Source organism: Musca domestica, unplaced genomic scaffold (genome assembly GCF_030504385.1).
Source record: "Musca domestica strain aabys unplaced genomic scaffold, Musca_domestica.polishedcontigs.V.1.1 5, whole genome shotgun sequence".
Taxonomy (NCBI): Eukaryota; Metazoa; Arthropoda; class Insecta; order Diptera; family Muscidae; genus Musca; species Musca domestica.
The window spans coordinates 25,617,817-25,642,409 of NW_026712346.1; the positions used below are offsets into that span (position 1 = coordinate 25,617,817).

At 33.2% G+C, this 24,593-nt stretch overlaps 1 protein-coding gene across 1 annotated transcript in view; it reads left to right on the top strand.

Annotated features, from left to right (window-relative positions):
• The first annotated feature begins 307 nt into the window (after positions 1 to 307).
• Positions 308 to 24,593, top strand: part of LOC101897624 (diuretic hormone class 2) — a 68,500-nt gene continuing 44,214 nt past the window's right edge. Inside the window, exon 1 of the mRNA XM_005180665.4 lies at positions 308 to 616. The gene's annotated coding sequence lies outside the window, so the exon portion shown is untranslated. The remainder of the gene's footprint in view (positions 617 to 24,593) is intronic.

Here is a 24,593-nt window from a genome sequence, read left to right on the forward strand (position 1 = left end):
TTAAAATCTTAAAACTTCTCTAAATCTCTCTAAAAATCCTAACTAAAGGTCTTTGCTTGACAAACATATTCCAATTTATTCAACAATCCAGCCACTGTGCACTACTGCCATTTGCCTTCGTTGACGCAAAATTTGGCCGCACAAACTCACCACTAAACGATTGGCATATATCACAATGCCAGTTCGTGTTATTATGTGGTAGAACGTTGGCCAATGTGTGCGTGTGTCTGATAAACAACATGTGGTTGGTTAACTTGGTTAGTTGGTGGAGATTCATAGCATCCAACTTCCAAGTGTGGCATATAAATCTGTCATCTTGCGGCCGAATAGTATCACTGTTGCTTCAGATTTAAAGCGCTGCACTTCGAATCAGCTACAACTGATTACACACGCATACTGGTACACCTTTTCCGTTGGAGTTTGAATTAGAATTGTGTTGAAATCAAAACTCTGTGAAATATTGAAAAAAGTAAAGCTGAAAGAAATTTTAACAATTTTGTGGCCATTATTTTATAAAAAAAAGTTGTGAGAAGATAAGAAAAGATATATTAGAGATATATTCAAGTGAAAAATACGGTTTTTTTAAAATTCAATTAGTGAAATAAATTTCAGAAAGGTGAGTAAAAATTACTTTTTAAACCAATTTACATCGTCTATATTAAAAACTTATAAAGACAATAAAGCGATAACACATTAAATGGTTAACTTACCCATTTTATAATAACAGAAGTGACTACGATTTTGAAAAGAATTCATAATCCCAAAAATGTACTTCTTTTACATTTAATGTTTAAAAGGGGTTTCTCGGTTTTTATTTAGTTTTGACAGGACTGCTCAAAATGTTTTGGGTTCTCGATGTACTTAAAGAGAATTTCATTGCAAGTATTTATTAATATTTTTGTAATGTATCTTCATTTTTTTAATACAAATAAAAAATATTAATGGGAAATAGATAAATACCTCCAAAAAATGTCTTGAAAATATCTGAAGAAGGACAAAAAAATTAAGCTAAACAAGCTTTTTGTTGTTATGAAAAAAGCTGATAGACGTAGTCCAAAATATATTTAAAGCTATCAACGTTCCCACATTTGTTGAAACCAGTCAAAATAGTGATTTCCCGTGTATCAGGAACAAAACAAAATACAACATTATAAAATTAATAACAAAATAAACAAATTGGTTTTAATTATTTCATAAAGGCAAGTGACAAAAAAGTAGGAATGTCAGGGCAAGAATTGTGTGGGCAGAAATTTTAATTTTTGCCATTAGTTATTTTTTCTAAAAGGTACATCTATTTGGCTTTAGAAGGGCAAGTTTTGTTTGTGTTCTCTAAAATTATTTCAAAGTAAGACCTTTTTATATAAAAAACGTATTTTTCTACGAAATTTTTCAAAATATACCTGATTTCTGTTGAACTGAATTATTCATGGCTTTTGCTGACCAAAAATATTTGTTCACAAACTTTTGCCTGAGTTTCATTTAAATGTATTGTAGTGCACATTATTTAGCTGCATTTTTGACATATCTGGAAAAGAAATCAAACCATTCAAATTAGCTGTAATTTTTATTTCCCCGTTTAGTTTTGTCCACCTCATAATTAGGGCAGAATGATTTCATAGTAGTCAAAGATAACTACTTTTTTACACCTATTACCGTAAGAATGGAATTAATAAATTTGTAATTTAAATTGTGCGTTGGAGACCCCATAAAGCCCAGATTTAAAGATGGGCCCTAGTCCGAAAATTGAAAATTGTATGTGAAGAGGTTTTCTACCCCCTTAGAAACAAAAATGCCAAATAAGGGCCAAAAAAATGAAAAAAGTGGCAAAGACCCCGAAAATATCTTAAATCATATGATGGTTATACAAAACGTGATCAGTTTTTGTAAGGATGGGTTCTTCCCAAATTACCAACATTTGCTGAAAGTAGTATGAAAATATCGTTAATATGTAAAATATACTTGAAATCGGGTTGGTCCTTTATCCGGGGGTTATGACCCATATCATGACCTGCAAAGCGATTGAAGGTATCTGAAAGTTTAGGAAGAATTTCTGAAAGGATAGAAATCCTTTTCTTACTTCTATTTTGCGCCCTTTATATTCGGTATTTCACTGATTGCAGTCCCAATGAATTTTGCATTTTGAGTTCTCATGGGACGAATTATTGTCATGTGGAAGAAGAAGGTCCACGTTTTGAAATGAGCCCAATAGTGCTTGGTCATTTGTTTAAATGTGTTCGCATTTTTCAGCTGAAGCACGATGTAGGTCCTGGCGTTGCAAGCTAAATTCCAATTTTAGACATGAAAGATCGCCACTTAACACCGAATTGCGCACTATTTCATTTTTGATATTATTCATTCAGAATTCAAAACAATAAAAAATGTACACTTCTATATAGTTTGCTAAATTGAAAAAGTTTTACACCAAAAATATTTTTTACGCATTTTTTGCCAAGATACCATTCCAAAATTGTATGAATTGTCAAAATCCGTCAAGCCGTTCTTGAGTTATAAGTATATTAACTAATATAACATTCTTTGATATGGTGGAAATCATACTTTAATTTGTTCACAAAAAACGATTCAATTTAATACTCAAATTGAAAAGAAATCGTACATTATATAATATTGATAGAAAAGAAAAACAAATTGATAAAGAAAAAAAATGTACTTTTTCGCTGTTTTTTTACAGAAAAATTTTAAAGGTCCTTACGAAGTTTGGTCCTTTCTATTATTATGAAATTTGATATTTGGTTTTGGTTTGACCGCGTTAAATTATTTTGACATCATCTATTCAGGTTCGCTACCATATAATTTTCGTCAAAATGGAAAAATATTATGCAAAATAAAACATTACTATTGTACATCTATTGTACTATTGTACAAAATAAAAAATTTGAAATCTTACATTTTTACGCGATTTTTTTGGAATATATTTTTTTCCGCCAAGAGACAATTCCGAATTTGTTTAAATCATTAAAATCAGTTCAGCGGTTCTTGAGTTATAAGCGTAGTAACTAACACAATATTCTTTTATATATTTAGATGATATGTTTGGAAAAATTTTGTATTTTTCATTAGCATCCACTTTAGTATCGTCACTGAGAAACAATCATTACAATAAAGTAAAAATTTTATAGTTTAATTTAATTCAAAATGGCTAAACTTTGCCGTAAACTCTAATGCCACATAAAGTTCTACGTAGAGTGGTCTATAATTTCAATCTCCAAAAAGTTTGTGATCATCTCCGAAAGTTATAGACTTCCATGTTGACCCTGACGGCATGTTCAATTTAACATGAGCGTACGGACGGACCCGCATATCTAGATAAAGCTAGGTCATCTAGATAAGATAAAGTGTTAAAAAAAAACTTTTTTCGTGAATCAAACTTAAAATAACCTTAGAAAATAGTGTTGGAAGGCAAATAGTGTTCTAAGTGTGTCCGACTTCTGCCAATTTTGTGTATGTATTTACTTTTTGAAAAATAAAAACAAAATATTTTAGAAATCAATGATTGGAATAAACGAATTCTGACAGAAAGCGGGCATTGCCTCAGGGGTTTATTTCTGTACTTTTACGAAGCTGTTCTACCTCCTTGTTGTACCATGGTTACAAGTTAAAAAGTATCAGTCGTTTTTGTCAATATCCGTTTATTTAAAAATCGTTTGACCTGTGTTATGATCATTCAAACTGTTGACCCATGTTCCAAAGGATTGAGCCAACATCTGATATAAATACTAAAACGTGCCAGATTCGGGCCACATCGACTACTTTCTTCACTTTATACGATATATGTGTTAATTCTTTGAAAATGTTGAAATGTATGAGAGATAGAGTTCCGAAGTATTTCACTTCAATAATATTAATAAAAAAAAATATTGGGATGTGCAAAATTTAAAGAAATTCGAAAAATTATTTCTAACTTTATTCGAATAATTAATCAAAGTTTTAACTTTGGCTGAGTGAAACATGTATACAAGGTGATTAAAAAACTGCAACAAAGTCAAACGCCATAATTTTTCCATTTTTTTTTAAATGTTATTGAAAATGTCGGAAATAGCATCAAATTTTAGAATAAGTTTAGATTTGTTCGAATTGGTCACCTTTGTCACGAATTATGGCCTTCAAACGACCAATGAAACCGTCACATGCTGCCCGAATATTGTATTGTCTGCGGTATTTTGGCCCATTCCCGGCGAAGCGCTTGCTTGAGGTGATCGACACTTTGGTATTTTTTAGTGCCAACCTTGCTTTCCATAATACTCCAGACACAATAGTCCAACGGATTGGTATCCCGAGCTTTTGGTGGCCATTGTGCGCTGAAAATGAAACGAGGAACCTTATTTTGTAACCATTCTTGGGTGGCTCGTGCTGAGTCCTGTTGGAATGTCCAAGGTCTGCGGCCAAACGGTGCAGCTAATTTTTTGGCAAGTAAACACGATCATTTTGTTTGTTTTCAAACTGATGGACAACGAATGTTTTCTCATCGGAGAAAACCAAATTTGGCAGTTCACAATTTTCGGCCAAGCGAAGCAACTCTTTAGCTCTTTTCAGTCTATTTTCTCTCTGTTGCGGTGTAAGTTCTTGCACTTTCTTTTGCACTTTCAACATTTGCCGAATGGAATATTGGGATATGTTCAACTCACGAGCCATTTTTCGGCCACTGCGACGCGGGTTTCGATCAAGTCGCTCCTTTACTTTTCGAACCATTTCTGCTGATGTTGCTGTTTTTTTCCGTCCACTTCCTTGACATCGTGCTACGCTACCAGTACCACGGTAACGAGCGATGGTACGAGACACAAAAGATTTATTCACATTTAAATGCTGAAGTACTCTAACGATAGCCACTTACAGTTTTCCAGCCAAATATAAAGAAATCACGCTTCAATTCCATCACCAATAACTTTTTTCTGGAAAATTCTCACCAAAATGCTTTTGTACGCTTGTAAACAATTTAATGAGCTGTCACTGGAATAATTTGAACAGCTGTCGGACGAGTGTCTTAGAAATGACAGCAGTCTGAAGTTGGTTGCAGTTTTTTCATCTCACCCTGTAATTAATCGAAGTTTTAACTTTTGGCTGAGTGAAACATGTATATATACCAAGTTTTGAAAAGAATCGCTGACATGTTTCGCAAATTGTGTTTGTGAAATTTGAAGAGAATAGGACTGTTATTTCATTTTTTTTTTACAATTGTGGTCCTTTGATGCCGATATTGCCCATTTTTGTACCTGATCTAACATTAATAAAAATATTAGGATTGCTTGTTACATATGGTAAATTAATTTCTGTGAAAATATGGCTAAGGGTATAGAAATAAAAACAAATTATCTTGCTTCAGATTCCACTTAATTGTTCTTATTAGGATGGAAAAATTTGCCAAATTAACCCTTATAATTCTAACCATGATAAATCGTATCTGCAATAAATGGTGGTCCAACAATTAGGTATTATCCCTTATGTATTTCAATTCCACATTTTTTATGTGTATTAAATAATTTTCCGTGTTGTACTATTGCTTTAGTTGTATGTGTAGTTGGTTGATTTCAATTTTCCATTTCACTGTAATGACGCGTTCACGTTTTAGCTGAGAGTCCATTTGGAATGTAAAGCACAATTAAAGTGTTTTATTTAATTAAGACTTTCTTAAGACTTCTTAGAGTGTATGGTGGTTACTTCTTAGTGACATTTATACAAAAATAAGGTGATTATTAAAAGAAATACACGAATTAATTAAAGTGAAGTAAAAAAAATAATTTACTGAATGCTCAACAGAATTAAGCAGTTGGTTGAAAAATCAGTTCAAAATTCGAATCCAAAAAAGATCAATGTTATTGTTTATATAAACATGTGGATTAGCAAAGATTTTGACGGGCCGTTTTCTAGCTCCGTCGGTTGTCCATATTATTCATGACTATCCAAAAGCGTAGGCTTCTGCCCTATTCTAAACTCTAACACATAGTGTTGTAGTGTATAAAAATCAAAAATAACAAGTGAGAAGTAAAAAAATGGAAGTTCGCCCGGGTTGAACTTTGAATACTCTCCACCATTTGGGACGAATTTGGTAATTTTCAAAAAAATGAAATCCGTTCAAAATTCTGTTAAAATCTTAAAAATACCAAAAGTTATCGTCATATTAGAGTCTAAACGACGACGTGCACCTGCATAGGTAAATTTTGTTATAAGCCATTACAATATTCAAATGCGATACTTGAACAAAACATCGGTGAAAAATGTAACTAAAATTATCAATATAGGGAGGTATAATTATATGGGGGCTATAACAAAATGTATATATATTGTGGGGTCTAAAATGTATATTTCGAGGTGTTACTAACGGAATGACCAATTTAATATACCCTTAATACTATTGTGGAGAGTTTAAAAACTAGTTAGTTGTTGCATATTTTTGGCTCGTATGAAAATTAATCAAAAATCTGTGGTTTCAGAGTTTCGAGATGACAAAATTGGGATGACCAATAATATAATAAAGGAGTTGAGAAAGTACTTCTGTCATTAATTGTGCTTTATTTATAATCCCATTTCTATGAAGGATGGGTTGTGCAACAGTTTTACATTGAAAACCCCCTGTTTTGGTATAATGGCGGATTAAAATGATTTATTTCAAAGTGTAATTAAAATTCATGGTATTAAGGAATGTTGCTTGAGTTTATTTTTATTGTCGTTTTACTAACACACTTTAAATACAAAACTGAGCGCTATCAGTATGAAACAATAATATCAACAGTTTGGGTTTAAATGTCACAATAAAAGAAAAACAGAACATGACATGGGTTTGCATTGGAAAAGGTGACTTTTTATGAAATTGATTTAAGCAATTACCTACAACTTAACTAAATTAATCTATGGAGAAACCATACATTTGTCATTTGTGATAATAAAAATAAAACCTATGAATTCCAAGGATTCTTAAAACACTTTTTAATAACAAGTAATAGGTTAGATAGTTATGTAGGTCGACAAGAATATATGGAAATGAGAGAATGCCTAAAAAATTTTTTTTCTGTCATAAGTCATCGGCAGACTTTTTCATAAAAGTCGATTTTGGGTTCATAGCGTGTACGAATCAGTCCAACAAAACGTTTTCCATATGTCTCAACGTTTTGATGTAGCAACCATATAAACGTGGTAGGCACTAGAATGCCATTTATGTCAAAATGTCGGTTTCCTTGCAAGAAAGATCTGTGTTCGTTGAACATACCCCCAAATTTTTATACCCTCCACCATTCTATAGAGGGTATATTAATTTTGTCATTTCGTTTGTAACTCCTCGAAATATTCATAATAGACCCTACAAAGTACGTATATTCTGGATCAGCGTAAAATTCTAAGACGGTCTAGCTATGTCCGTCTGTCTGCCTGTTGTAATCACGCTATCTTTTGAACGAATTGAGATAGGAGGTTAAAATTTTGGATACATGCATAGTTTACCAGTAGGCAGGTTATGTTCGTAAATGGGCCATGTCGTTCCACGTTTTCGTATAGCCCCCATATATGATATATTCATGATTTTAGCGACAACTTTTACCCAGAATTATTTCAAATTTCGTATTTGAAGTTCGTAATGGGTATGACAAAAAATGGCTATAACAAAAATTTTTGTATGAAAGTCTACGTCTTCGTATAGTGGTACCTACCGATAGTTGGTATTTTGACGATTTCAGCAACATTATTCACCGGAATAGTTTCAAATTTCGTATCTTCGTGGGTACTACAACTCATGGCAAAAAAATTCGTATGCAGGTCCACGTCTTTGTATTGAATTTGGTATTTGAAGTTCGTAATAAGCACTACAGCCTATAACAAAAAATGTCGTATGAATGTCTTCGTATAGTCCCCAAATATAACGGTTTTCATTTAAGTGGTAGTTTTCGGGTTTTTTTTTTCAAGTTCCTTTGAAATGGTGGAGGGTATTAGCTGCTTTTTTACTTTTCTATCTTTACCAATAGGAAAATATTGATTTTTATTGGCCTTGGTTTCTGTGTCTTTTAAAACGGCCAAGTCTCTTAATGGTTCAAATACAAAGACTTTGTATTTTTCTGGAGTTTGAGGTCCATCCCTGATTTATGTATCGCATAAAATCTTATAAATACACACCTATTACAGCAAATAAATAAAAATGTGCCCTACAACTTCTTATTTTTTCATTTTCACTGAATATTTGAAATTTTTTTAGGGGCTTCATTATTAAAAATATAAAAATTTAGAATGTTCAAAATGTATTTGCCAACTGTTAAACGAACTCAATGAAGCGTAAACATGTTTAGAAATTTCAAAGTCATTCCCATAAGTAGTTGGTTTAATTAATAAAACACAAATGGACAGACAAATTTAATTTAATTAAATGACTGCGTTTATGTTGTTCATGTTTTCATTGTTTAAGTGATTTCATTAAGTTGTGGAATTGAAGCAAATAAACATTAGCAGCAGCATTATTACATTTGCATAGATAAATACTTGAAGACATTTTTAAAGCCAAGCTAAGACAATGGTTGTCATATAAAACGTGTTACACTGTTTAAAATCAGAGTAAGAAATATACATTAGCGAATGAGAAAATCCGTTTTACCTTCCCTACAACGGGTCAACATTTTGGAACTACTTTTTATATCCCTTTATTCTTACCAACGCATTCTGGTACCTGCCCCACAAAGGGTCAAGTTTTTATATCCTGTACCACATAGAAGTAAGAGTATTATGTGTTTGTAACATGTCTGTCTGTCCATTTATTTTTGTGAACAAAATGCAGGCCGCATTTATTATCCGATTGAGCTAAAATTTTGCAAACAATATTTGTTTGGCCCAAGGACTAACCCTATTGAAATTGGTGACAATAAGTTCAAATTTAGATATAGCTCCCATATATGCCTTCAAGCGATTTCGGGTTAATTGTGCATCAAATGGCCAATATCAATCCAAATTACCTGAATTTAGTATATTCAAGTACATTAAATTTGGAGAAAATCGGTTCGGATATAGCTACCATATATATTTTTCATGCAATTTGGGGGTCTATGTCCCTCACATGCGCAATATGCACTCCAAAACAATGATATTTGATACCGGACAGCTCAAAATACCTCTTCCAAAATTTTATTGGGATCGGTTTAGATTTTTATATAGCTTCGATATAAATCGTTATCCGCTTTTAAGGTTATTGCTCACCATACATGTAATATCAGCCCAAATCTATATATATAAAAATCAATTGTTGTTCGTTGGTAAGAGAATCAGTTGAGAACGGGTGGACCGATTTGAATAATTTTTTGTACAGTCATTCGTCATGCCCCGAGTTAGGTTTTTAAAGGAAAAAATATTGACCACGACTACTTTTACGCCCACCATTTCGATTTATCTAAAATCCTTATATTTACCAAAATAATGAAGATATCGATTTGAGAATTATTACACGAGATGCTGTTGGCTTTCCATCTAACCCTAAGTACTTATTTAGGGGCTGAGGAACACGTCTAATTTTAAATCTATATCTCTCTATATGTAAAAGAAAGTTGTGTATGTTACTACTCTTATAACATAAAGACCGCCGGTCTGATTTTAACGATTCAGACAAATTCGGAATTGTCTCTTGGCAGAAAAGAATAAAATCCAAAAAAATTGCGTAAAAATGTGAAATTTGAACATTTTCATTTTGACTTTTAAAATGTACAATAGTAATGTTTTATATTGCATATTTTTTTCCATTTTGACTTACTATTTTCGAATGTACATTTGCACTGTTTTTTTAGAATTCGAGCGACATTTAAACAAACAAAAATTACCGAAAAAGCGTTATGGAGTTCATTTCAAAAAGTGGACCTGCTTCTTTCATTTGACAATAAATTGTCAAATGAGAACAGAAAAAAGTCTGATCTGTGATTTATTATGCTTTAAAGACGAAATGTACGGGCCGGCAACGCGGCCCGGGTCAGCTAGTTGAATATATTTTTCATATTCAACAATTTGGCCGACGTCGGCATTTTCCTTCAAAATATATATATCTCAATATTTCTACCAACCAAAGATTTTTTGTAAATATTGGTAAATATTTTAGTACATTTCTTCTGGTAACTTCCCCATAAAGTGTCAGTAATAGAATGTTTATAACGCTTATAAATGCAAAGTAATTAACCGACTTTTCTTTTTACTTTCAATATATATAATTACCCATATTAGATCTAGTGAAAATACGGGGATTATCGGAATTTTTTTTTTTTGGTATCTACCCCACAAGTGGTCAAATTTTTGAATAATTTAAATACTGATAACAGGCTGAACAAATTATCGATTTCTATTAAATTTCATATATCTCAATATATCTACCACATATTCTATGCAAATATGGGATGTGACGCTCCTTTCCTTCCGGTACCATCCAACTAAATCTCAAAATTTGTATTTACAATTTCTCAAATGAATTTTGAAAGAAATGTAAAAGTTTCCTCAAGTTAAGTTTTGTAAGTTCTAGATGAAGTGTGAGTATGGAATTTATCAGTACCGTACCAGTACCACCGCCACACAAGTTCAACATGTTTTAAAAGTTTTACTCATATCTAATATAAAGTGGAGGCTTCATTTATTTGGGAAAAGCTGACAATATTGGCCCCCTACTTCGATTAATCAGAAAGCAAGTCAGAATATATTTAAATAAACGGACTAATGCTGAGGGTCAAATTTATTAGCAAGCTTAATCAATATGACAAATATCACACCGGAATTTAACTCAGACCTTTGATGGAATGAAACGTTACTTTATTGTCCATTATATAAGCTATACTTTCAATGGATCTTGCTTATGTCTACACAATTGGATTTTCGGAATTCGAAAGACACCCATATAAATTGCCACAAAAGAACACTCACATCAAGTGTACATACATACGCACATACCTGCAAAGAAGTTTCAAATATTTACATTTAATTAGTCGTGTAACATTTTTCAAATTAATTTGCTCAAAAGCCACATTAACCCAATTTCAATAACTGAATTAATTTCTACAGGGTTTTGGGAACAATCTGTAAATACATTCGTATGTTTATATAATATAAATATAATCATTGTCTTGAAGCACATTGCCATTGGTAGTTTGTAAAATACTTGTGATTAATTACATTACGAAATCATGTCTGATTCTTAAGGACTTAATGAATATGTATGTTTGTGTGGTGTTCTTAACATTTAAAATATCCAACAGGTGAGAGGGAGTTTTCAACATAATTCTGTTTTACTTTAAAGCGCAATGTGGATAAGTTCAAGGGTTTGTAGCACCCAGTTGGTATATTCATATTACGATTATGAGACAATTTTTGCGCTACAAATAAAGAGACTAAAAAAAAAGTTACGACTTTAAGGTAATCGCAAGGATTCTTTCGTTGTCAACACGACAAATATTTATTTTGGGTTTCTGCAACCGTATTTTTCTGGCATTAGCTCTAATGACGACAACTTTAATAAAAACGGATTTTTTTATTCAAATGGGTTTCGGTAATAAATATTACTTGAATCAGAACGTAGAATGCAGTTCAGTTTTAGTTCCAGTCTGTTGCCGCTTTATTAATTCAAATCTTATTACTAACATATCTTAAGTGGCTTGAACCTAACTAAACATGAAATTTGTCTCAACATATTTGTGAACACAACTGGCTACATTATGCCTTAAGGCTACTACAAGTTATATCATGCCCCAAAAAATTGGATTTATTAAAAAAGAGGAACATGAAAAACTTACAAACTAAATATTAAACTAAAAGCAAATATTCGTAATACACTTAAAACTATTTAACCTGACTTAAATGAGCTGTACGCCAGGCTACTCAAATCCATGCCCGTTGGTGGTCCGTATCCTCAAAGCAACTTATCATACCCTCAACGATGCTATTATCTATTAAATATAATCTTTCTACGAATGCCAGTCCAGTGTTTGTCATAAGGACGTCTATCCTATCCATTTGAGCTGTACCGTAAATCGACCTAAAGGAGTTTGCTCTATACCAACCGTTTGCCTTTCAGAAGGGGCGGAGGCCCAGACAAGAGGAAAGTATTTTCCTTTATCTCAACCTTAGCCTTTCCATCTGGTAACACGAAAAGTCAAACCAGGGGAAAGGCATAGAGGATGATAAATCTGATCAATACCGTCGATGAATCCGACTTATCTTCAGCTATGAACACGGTCGAACCTCTCCTGAAATTTTCAAAACCGGCTGGAACCCTCTTTAATTTGGGATATACAAAGGAAGGCTGTAGAACAACATTCAACTTCAGGCACCATCTAACGAAGTACCGATTGAGACATCGAGGTACTCATTAGCGCGCTTATTGACCCACCTAGCAAGGCGACTGGAGCAGGCTAATAGGACATCATCGGCATAGATAAGGAGGAGTTTGCCTGAGGGAGGATCCAGGATGTTGCAGGTCACCTCAGTCAGTTGCTTTCGAGTTGCCAAGCGGTACACACGAAATTATCGTTGTGAAAATTGACGCAATCACAATTTGTATTCGAATTTAATATTTTGGGTTTAATTATCACTATTTTCTTTCAAGAAATCACAAAAAATGATACAAAATTTATGCCCATTTATTTTGAGAAACGCATTTTCTTTATTTTTGCATATTTTATATATAGGTCAGGGTTTGATTTAGGGGTTGAATTTGACCAAATATTCTAGAGGTAATAATTAAAAAAAAAGATCGACGTGGAATTTTATATGTGGTTAAAAATTTAGACAGTGGAATATGATAATGACAAAATCCTATTCATCGAATCGAAAATTACAATGATTTTTTTAAGACCAATTATATATCATATATATTATTATGTTGCAGGGTCTCACATGGTCGTACCCGTTCGGCTATAGCCTTTCTTACATGTAGCAGACATCCATTTTTAAAAAAAATGTGTTGTGTTTTCAGACTAATCCAGTAAAAACAAGTAAAAACAGCTGCTATGTTCGGCATCACTTCTCAATACGTCCATTGTTACGTGTGCCGTGGGGCAAGTCAAGGTCTTGCATTTTAGGCAAAAAAATGTTGGATATCATCTCACGGTAGTGTTCACCATTCAAAGTTATGTTACGATTCGCAGCACTTTTGAAGAAGTATGATCAAATGATGCCGCCTGCCCTTATTTTCTATTTGACAGTGAAACAAAACACGAAACGTGCGTAAGTGGTTTACACCAGTGTCAATTTGTCATTCCGTTTGTAACTCCTCGAAATACTCATGTCAGACCCATCAAAGTATATATATTCTTGATCAGCGATTTAGCGATGTCCGACTGTCTGTCTGCCTGTTGTAATCACGCTATCTTTCGAACGAATTGAGATAGAAGGCTAAAATTTTGCACACATGTTTATTTTACTAGTAGGCAGGTTAAGTTCAGTTAAATGAGCCATGTAGGTCCACGTTTTCATATAGCCCCCATATAACGGTACCTCTGGATATTGGGTATTTTGATGATTTTGGCGACATTATTCACCGGAAGTGTTTCAAATTTGGTATTTGAAATTCAAAATGGATACTACCACCTAAGACAGAAAATTTTCTGTGCGGGTCCACGTCTTCGTGTAGCCCCCATATAACGGTGCCTCCCTATATTCAGTATTTTGATGATTTTAGCGACATTATTCACCGGAATCAAATTTTGTATTTAGAGATCGTAATGGGAACTACTGTCTGTGACAGAAAACTGTGTATGCAGGTCCACGTCTTCTTATAGCCCCTATATAAAGGTACCTCCCGATATTCCTTATTTTGACGATTTTAGGTACAAGTTCGTAATGGATTATACAGCCTGTGACAGAAAATTGTCTATGCAGGTCCAGGTCTTCGTATAGCTCCGATATAACGATACCTTCCTATATACGGTATTTTGATGCTTTTAGCTACATTATTCACCTTTTACTTCAAGATTCGAATTTGAATATGGTAATGGCTATGTAGGTTTACTTCGTAGACACCCGATTATAACGGCTGTATTCGGTATTTTTAAGATTTTAACAGAATTTTTAACGGATTTTATTTTCCTTTTCCATGTTACAAACAAATGCACAAAGACATAATACCCTTACCACTATGAGGTGTAGGGTATAAAAACACATATATGTGTTTCCTTACTAAATCGAATTTAAATGTCGATACCGTTGATAATATTTCCATTGAAATCCTGCATGTTTACCTTTTTTCTCTGATATTTCAATTAATTTAAAAAATCTCTGTTTCGCAAATAAAAGTTTTTACATTCCATATGCTCTACAATCTTCCAGATATTTTGTCTGAAATCAATATGCAGGTGTACTCTTTAATGCAAATCTGCTCTGATTTAACAATACACAATTTCCTTTTTTACTTCATTCACCTCGAGGGCCTCTATGACATAGTTGGCGACTACGACACCTTTCCTTAATTTAATAAACATAGATTTTTTCAGTGATAATCTGACGTTTTTCCCATTTAGTTCCGTCAATGGCCAGTTGTACATGTCTGCCGTTAAGGTTGCTTTTTTTCTAATTTAACAATAATCATCATGCCGAGTGATATTCTTTAATGAATATGCAAATTTAATTAAAACTTGCGACTAGTGACATCTATGCCAATACAAAAATACACAAGTTCAGTCCACTTCAAACACACCTCCATTCCACTGGATGCAAGTATGAAGCAACGAACATTGGACTTAAGAAGGGTGGTTGGCTGGCGGTTGGATTGGATTGGATATTTATAGGATTTGTTATAATACGAATGCAAATACAGAGCAGAATATAAATTATGAGCTATTTGTTTTCTTGTCCATTTGAAGGCTATGAGAACATACACATACTTTTTTTTTGAAATAAATACGGGTACAAATAAATTAATAATAATCCCATTAAATCATATGCACACTCATATGTGCTATTGATGTAGAAATTGTTGTTCTATTTACCAAAAGGTTAAAATAATGTTTAATCAAAGAAATACATTAAAACGTTTAAGAATATTTGTGTATGTTTTTGAATTTTGTTTCTTTCAATTCTTATTTTAATACCATAATGTAGACGACAATGCTTTTCTCTGACATTAAATAGTTTAAGATTAAGAGATTATTGTATAATGGAATGCCATTATTAAAAAAATATCACCGACTATTAAATACATTTTTGAGTATTTATTAGTAGCCGGTTGTGGTTTATAATTAATTTTTAATAAAATACTCTTTAATATCCTAGGAGATAATAAAATAAATTATGTCAGGGCAATCTTAAGATGCATAGTTACAAAACCTCACGATGCAAACTGTAGAAGTATCTTTCAGTGTTATTCACCTAATTTATAAATCCTGTTATTTTAGAACAATTGGTTCCACTGTTTTTGATGTTGAATATTGTTTAATGAAATACTGATTGATTTCATTTTTTTATCGATTGATGTCCACGTTTCCCTTTGCCGACTATTTAATATTGACAAATCAGAATTTCCTCTTATCAAGATTTGAGGATAATAAAAATCTGCCAAAATATTACTCATATTAAATTCAGCACACATTAAACTTGGCACATGGTGATTTTATTTGCCATCAGTCGTCAACGTATTATTGAGTATTTAAAAGATTATTATCGCAGCAATCACGTATCCGTATTCACAAATCCTTGACAAATCCTTATGTTAATAAGTGGGTAGTTAAGTGCTGTTAATTTGTCAATTGCAGTTAATAGTTGCCATTATCCTGTAATAAAGTTAATGTCTCCTTAGCAATAAAGATACATCATAAGGATGTAACATGCGGAAGTTGGCAACTAGGGTCATGTTACTAGTTATGGTGCTAGTTGTTTAGTGTAATGAACATATCACATCAGTAATAAAAAATCATTTAATGATACGCATAACAAGTCGATCCTTATCCCGTTCCATACAATCTTCAGCAATATTATTTTTTAACTCTTTAGAACGTAAAATGTCAAATAACATAACAATCTGAAGTGTGACAAGAATTGGGCAAATAACACTTATTCGGGAGGTACGTTGTAAGGGGATCATGCCAAAACATGCACCGACCATATCCATTTTGTAACATTTTTTATTTTTATGCCAAAGGTTTATATTCATATCAGCACTGAAAGTATTTTTGGCCGCTGTTCCCATACGATCTCGACCACTGTACATCGGCTGTTATGGTGGCCCACGCCATCACCATGGCCGGCGCTTGAGTTCTGGTGGCCAACCGAAACACCATAATTTTTTTTGTTTTTGTAAGTTCTTGCACTTTTTGAAATTTCAATGACTTTAGCCCGAGCTATTTGCTGAATGGAATATTGCGATATGTTCAGCTCACGAGCCATTTTTCGGCCACTGCGACGCGGGTTTTTGAACCATTTCTACTGATGTTGTTGTTTTCTCCCGTCCACTTCCTTGACGTCGGGCTACGCTACCAGTATCAATGTAACAAGCGATGGTACGAGACACAAAAGATTTATTTACATTTGAATGCTGGAGTGCTCTAACTATAGCCACTTGTGGTTTTCCAGCCAAATATAAAGAAATCACACTATCGCGCTTGAATTCCATCACGAATAACTTTTTTCTGGAAAATTCTCACCAAAACGCTTTTATATTGTAAACAATATAATGAGTTGTCACTGGAATAGTTTAAACAGGTGTCGGACGAGTGACTTAGAAATAATAGCTGTCTGAAGTTGGTGGCAGTCTTTTTCATCTCACCCTGTACGTTACCTATGGGATTTAGAACCAGAAAGTCTTCTAAAATAGATGTGGGATTATTTGTGAATTAAATCTACCGATTTCCAACACCAAATCACATAGATATACACTGGTGGCCAAAACTAAAGCAACTTAAATCGCAAAGACAATAAATGTCCTGTAACTTTTACAAAAATAAACAAATCGTAATTATTTTTCCAGTTTTGAATGAGGGGTTTAATTCACTGTTAAGAAACTAAAAATAAAAAATACAAAAATAATTTTGAACGAAAAATAATATGTGGAAAACTAAAATGACCCAATTTTTGCTTGGTCAAAACTAAAGCAACTTTTGATTTTTTATTTCAAAATAATTAAATTTTGGCTAGTAGTCGATAGCATAACCATTATTTTTGATAGCAACTTCACACCTACGAGGCATTGAATCTATAACACGCTCAATTTGATCCTTGGGTGTGTCTTCCCAGGCACCCCGAATTCTTTGGAAAATGTTGTGCTTATTTATTTCCGAATCTCTCTTGATCTTCCTATCTACGATACTCCAAAGGTTTTCTAAGGAATTTAGGTCAGGTGATTGTGCCGGCCATAACAAAACATGAATTTTTGACTCCCGCAACCAATATTTGACAAGTTTTGATACAAGTTTGGGATCATTGTCATGCTGAAACACCCAAATCAGCCGAATAGTTTACTCAGCGTAAGGGAACAACGTGATGTCCAACACATCTTTGTAAACAAACCGATCCACAACTTCCTTTATTTTATGGATAGGCCCAAGTCCATAGAAAGAAAAACAGCGCCACGCCATTTTTGACCCTCCCTCATCCTTCACTGTACCTTTGCAACACTGCGGCTTGAGTCCTTCATTTTTTGGCCTTCTCACCGTAAAATTTTCACGTCTGAGCCTTTAATATTAAACGTAGACTCATCCCAGAAATAATGTTTTTTCCATTGAACTTGATTCCACTTAATATTATCGTTTCCGAAAGCCTTTTTGATTTTTTCAGATATAAATGGTTTTTTGATGTCTTACGGGAATGCAGACCAGCTGCCACTACTCGTCTACGCACTGATCTCGAGCTTATATCCAATGATTGCTCTCTCACCAATCCAGTTGAACTCTTAAATAGTTGTTTTTTATTTCTGTCACTATTTGTGGATCAGTACGGGCTGAAGTTTTTCACGGCCTTCATCCGTTATAGACTGTTACTACTGATCCAGTTTCAAAAAACTGACTTAGTATACAGAAATAATTATGAAATCACATAAATATTTATGAAATATTTCTTGGAAATCATTTTCTGTGATATGTTGTTTTGATAGTCACTGATAATTTGCTGTTTTATTCAGGTACTGTATTTGCTTTTAGCCATTTTTAAAATTTTTTTTGGCAGTACTTAAAAAACGAAAAGAAAAACACATACTGTTGTAAAAAACTTCTCAAAAAGAATTTATGACAAGCGTAATTGTCGAAGGAAGCAAAAAGCGATAAATATCACAGTAAAAACAACTGAAATTGCATCGGTTATATGAATGTACAACAGAGTTGCTTTTGTTTTGTCCAAGCCAAAATCGGGTTAATTGACTTTACCAAACATTATTTTTTATATAAAAATGAATTTTGGTTTTATGTTTTAGGTTTTTAAAAAGTGAATAAAGTACCTAGATTAAAACAAGAAAAACTTTCTCATTTTCTTCATTTTTGAAAAAGTTACAGGGCATTTATTCTCCTTGTAATTTCAGTTGCTTTAGTTATGGCCACCAGTGTAGCTTTATTTCTTGAACAAAATTGTAAAGTTCTATCAAAAAAGCACAATAATTAGTTTAAAATTTTGTTATCATAATTACTTAAAAAAAAATCCCATGGGAATTAAATAAATCATAAACAGCATATTTTATTAGTTGTATTTAAATTTTGTTACTCTTCCTTAGTTCCCAACCTAATGTACAGACTTTCTATGAGCATCAGTATGACAATGAAAAAAAGTTTCTTTTCCGTAATGTCTGCTTCGTGACATTATTCTTAATTAGAGACGTGAGCGGTAGATACTTTGGATTTTCACACATTTTGTGTTCTCTACTTGATTTGTCAAAACATAATAAGAAACATTAAATGGTATCGATTTTTTAGATTTTTTTAAGAAATCCACCAAAAACCCTTAAGATTTAATACAGACGCTTATTACGAAAAATTATAATATTGTATATAAGTTCGAAGAAGTTTCGCGTTTCGTAAGGACATAATTCGGTCACGTCGAACTTTTTATCCCCGTCAGTAGGTCAAATCGAGTAGTCCAATTTCATTATGACCCACCGTCGTCCCCAAGGGCTTACTATTTAGGGTTAAGGATGAATTTTCCAGGAAAGAGTACTTAGTACCTGTACCTGTACCGAGAGAATTCTCTCTTTCAGGTAAAAATATTGTAATACGTTATAGAACAAAATTCAATCAAAATTGATATTTTTATGGTAAAAAATATTTATTTGCTAGTACAATAAAATGTTGTATGCTTAGCATCTATAAAAAAAATTGCCTGAAATTTTAACAATTTTTCACATCGGCCTTAAATTTGGCGATTTCCAATCATGGGGTATATCGAGCTGATGATACTTGATAATTGGTGGCTTCGAATTGAAATAGGGTTAAATAAAATAAATAATAAATTTTTAGATATTTTGAGGGAATTTTGTTTGAAAATCTATGATTTTTTATACCCTCCACCATACTATGGGGGGTATATTTACTTTGTCACTCCTCGAAATACTCGTGCCAGACCCAACAAAGTATATATATTCTTGATCAGCGTTAAATTCAAAATCGATTTAGCGAAGTCCGTCCGTCTGTCCGTCTGTCTGTCTGCCCGTCTGCCTGTCTTTTGTAATCACGCTATCTTCCGAACGAATTGAGATAGAAGGCTAAAATTTTGCACACATGTTTATTTTGCCAGTAGGCAGGTTAAGTTCAGTTAAATGAGCCATGTAGGTCCACGTTTTCCTATAGCCCCCATATAACGGTACCTCCTGATATTCGGTATTTTGATGATTTTAGCGTATTTTCAAATTACGTAGTTAGAGTTCGAAATGGGAACTACAGTCTGTGACAGATAATTGTGTATGCAGGTCCAGGTCTTCGTATAGGCCCCATATATCAGTACCTCCCTGTATTCGGTATTTTGTCGAGTTTAGGTACAATACCCACCGAAATTGATTGAGACGTCGTATTTGAAGTTCGTAATGGATGCTAAAGCCTACGACAGAAAATTGTCTATGCTGGTCCAGGTCTTTGCACAACTCCGATATAACGGTACCTCCATATATACGATATTTTGATGATCTTAGCTACATTATTCACCGTTTATTTCAAGTTTCGAATTTGAATATGGTAATGGCTTATGGCAAACAATGCCTATGTTTGAAACAATTCCGGTGAATAATATCGCTAAAATCATAAAAAAACCAAACATCGGGATGTACCGTTATATGAGAGATATACGAAAATGTGAACCTACATACGAATTTTTTTGTCATACCCATTACGAACATTAAATACGATATTAGTTAAAATTCCGGTGAATAATGTCGCACAAATCATAAAAATACCGAGTATCGGAAGGTACCATCATATGGAGACTATACGAACCGACATGACCCATTTACGAACTTAACCTGCCTACTGGTAAACTATGCATGTGTGCAAAATGTTAGCCTTCTCAATTCGTTAGAAAGATAGCGTGATTACGACAGACAGGCGGACGGACAGACGCTGATCCAGATTATGTATGCTTTGTAATGTCTATTATAGATATTTCTGAATGACAAAGTTAATATACCCTCCATAGAATGGTGGAGGGTATAAAAACTGAAAGAAATGTGATTTTCAATTTGCGGTAGGTAAATCCTTATAACTACAACAACATGTGTATTAATAATACAATTTAATGTAGCTTTCATTTTAAGACCTATTAAAGTATTCACTTTTCTCATAAAGTATTCACTTTGGTGGTAAAAGATTAAACAAAGTCCTTGATTTCGCACAAGTGGTATTTTTACAAATTAAACTTTTCATAACAGCTTGAAATAGAAATGTACTAATTAAATTTGTTGAATTTTTCTTTTCACCTTCCCAGCGATACAAGACGTTACATTATTTAATTTCAGTACCGTCTCGGTTATTTAGCTGCAAGGTATTCTTTTATAAAAAAAATTCGATATTTTATATTGTGTCTAACATTTTCTTAAATCTGCAGCAACACAAAAACACACACACACACCTAAGCATGTCATATCAAAAGAATGTTGAGCATTTACGCTTGAATTCTTTGATTCGAATGTTAACAAAGTAAACGACAACTTTAGATTTTGCGCCAAAGTTTATGACTTTAATGATGTAGTCTTTGAAACCGCATTTTGTACTTGATAAGCAATATATACCGGGAGACGAAAAGTGTTTGTTCAGTGTTTAAAGAAATGTGGAAAAACAGAGACCACTTATTGCAGCTACGGTAGCTCAGAAATAAGCTGCAAAAAATACAAGTCGCAGTTTTCTAAAAAAAAAAAAATTTATACACTGCTTCGCGAACTTACCAAATATCCTTTATGGCCATTTCGCAAGTTAGACAAAATTCAAAAATTATTAACAAATCATGCTTTGTTAGTCTATTTTGCGATTTATGTTCTCACACATTGAATCTTGTCTTTATCCCCTGTAAGCTGCCATTTTGTAGGTGAATGAAGGCCTAATGAAAATTGTATTTATTTCTCGTTAACATGTTCCTCCCATCATGCTTTATTTTCACTCCTTGTTAAAAGCGTTTTTTTTTTTCACCTTTAAGTACTGTAAAATGCCGTCTAACATACGATATGTATACAGAATATCCAAAAATGAATATTTCTAACACGCTCTGATGGCGGTGTAGAAATTATGATTCACTGCAATATGGCGAGAAAATTATATTGTTTATATTTTCATGTAATTTCATGTGTTGTTTGGTTTTTGTGAAACCAATGTTGTCATATCATAATTGAAAATTTAAAAAGTGTCAACAGATCTATGAATATTTATTGGCTTTAAAAAAAATTATGTACTTAAGTGCTGTGATAAAAAAGATTGTAACATGAGAACGTAATAATACATTTGACAAAGGAGTCAAAGGCACTTGTTGTGCGAGTAAACTCGAGTTTTATCTTCACAATGGGGTAGCATCCACTCCCTTTGCAATTGTTATTTATGTTATAATACAAATGCCAAACTTTGTGATTCGAACTTTCAAGTTATTGGTAATGCCAACAACCTTTGAATTCCACTTTCATATAGTAAGAATCGTTTTGAATACCAAGGAACTATGTTAACTTCGAGTTTGATTGTTACAGACAATGTCACAAACTACGCCTTATAGCGATTCCGGCGGCCTTGTAAGATTGAGTAAAAAAAGTAAATCGCTGAGTAAATATTAGTTCAGATAAATTGTGGTATTTTCCCATTATATAACAGCTGTACGGGGCCGACCATGCCACTAAAACAATATAATATGTTGGAAGCCCCCTTATGTCCAAATCCATTTTGGAAGATTCCGTTTATGAAATGATGTCATAGACCCCTGCCCAAATTTGACACTTACCTTTCCCTACAAGAGGAGCAATGTAAAGAAGTTACCATAAGTATTAGCGGTTCGTACAGCATTACAAACAATGTGCCGACTTGTTTGTAACGTTTCATCCCAACAGGTTATTATCTTGATCCATGTTAATTTTCAATTTTTAAAATAATTTGTTCCACAATATAAACACGTGAACCACGATGAAATAACACATATTTCATCAAAATATATTTATATATTTTAGTAATATTTTATGTTCATGAATCTTAAATATGCGTGTATATGGCAAAGGCACCATGACATGGAATACATTAAAAAAATCCGAAAAATGTTCATTTTGACACATTTTTTATTTGAGTGTTTGAAATATTTAAACAATTTTCTAGTCGGTTGAAGTATACGCATATTTTGTTTTGTTTTAACTAATAAAAGTTTAAATCCAGTGTTATGCAAGTGTCTACAGCTTTATAGATTTGATAAATGGGGAGACTGAACAGTAAATGCTGCTAAAATCATCAATATACCGAATATTCGGAGGTAACTTTATATGGGAGCTATGGAAAGCAGTGCCCACTGCGAAATCTAAATTCCGAATTTAAAATTATTTTGGTGAAAATCGTCAAATGAAAATGTGTACCTGAATAGACAATTTTCTCTCATGGGAAGTATTACAAATTCCAAACTCCAAGTACAATATTTGAAAAAGTTCTGGTAAAAACTGTGACAAAAATCATTAAACTATCGATGTTCAGTTATATGGGTCGTATATGAAACTGTGAACCTCTACAGCAAATTATCTGCCAGAGAAGGTGGTACCTAATACGAACTCCAAATAGTAACTTTGAAATAATTCTGTAAAAAATTTAGCCAAAATCATTAAAAACCAAGTATTGGGAAGTACCGTTATATGGGGGCTCTACGAAGTCATAGATCTGTACAGGAAATTTTCTGTCATTAGATGTAGTACCCAATGCGAACTCCAAATTCCATATTTTGAAATAATTTTGATGAATACTGTCAAACAAATTATCAAAATACCGAATATCTCTCGGTATAGTTGTATGGAGCCTATACCAACACGTGGGCCATCTGAGTAATATTTTATCTACCCACTTCATTTTGTTTGAAAACTATTGTGATTTTCACAGATTTTTTTGGCATTCCAATATATATCGGACATTTTAAAATTTGATTGAGCTCCGGAGGCTGGATTCTTTTTAATATATCTTTTCTCCTTTGTTTTTCAATAGATTTTTTTCTTTTCTTTATAAAAGTTCTTATTTTCATAGCAAAAAAATTGAGCTTCAGACCACAATTATGGTATGAATGGTATATATTTGTTTGTAATTAAACCCTGAATAGATATTTCAAAAGCCATTATGCAAATAATTTCTCAGGTAGGCAAAAAGTGTAGGCAAATGGTTGTAGTGAAGGCAACTGGTTGGATTGGATTGTAATAAGACCATAGATGCAACGTGATGGTATTAATTATATTTTACTAACTAAACGGGTTCAAAATTGCTGGCTCGTGGCTCCGTTTCGAGCTCCATCCATTTACCTAAACCCAAATTGCACCAAACTTAATACAGTTCTAACACTTAGTAGGTGAGATGAAAAAACTGCAACCAACTTCAGACTGCTTTATTTCTAAGCCACTCCTCCTACAGCTGTTAAAATGTTTCCAGTGACAGCTTATTATATAGTTTACAAGCGTACATAAGCATTTTGGTGAGAAATTTCCAGAAAAAAAAAAACGTTTTTCGTGATGGAATTCAAGCGTCATAGTGTGATTTATTTATATTTAGCTGGAAAACCACAAGAAGCTATCGTTAGAGCACTCCTGCATTTAAATGTGAATAAATCTTTTGTGACTCGTACCATCGCTCGTTACCGTGATCCTTGTAGCGTAGCCCGATGTCAAGGAAGTGGACGGAAAAAAACAGCAACATCAGCAGAAATGGTTCGAAAAGTAAAGGAGCGACTTGATCCAAACGCGCGTCGCAGTGGCAGAAAAATGGCTCGTTAGCTGTAATATTCCATTCGGAAAATATTAAAAAATGATAATAAAGCTATAAAATTCCAAAAGTGGAAGAAAATAGACTCAAAAGAGCTCAAGAGACTCAAAGAGCGAAAGTGGTGAAATGCCGGATTTGGATTTCTCAGATGAGAAAACATTCGTTGACCAGCAGTTTGTAAATAAACAAAATAATCGTGTTTACAAAGAGGTCAGCTCAAAATGGGCAGCTACGGTTGGCTACCAAAACTCAATCGCCTGCCATGGTGATGGT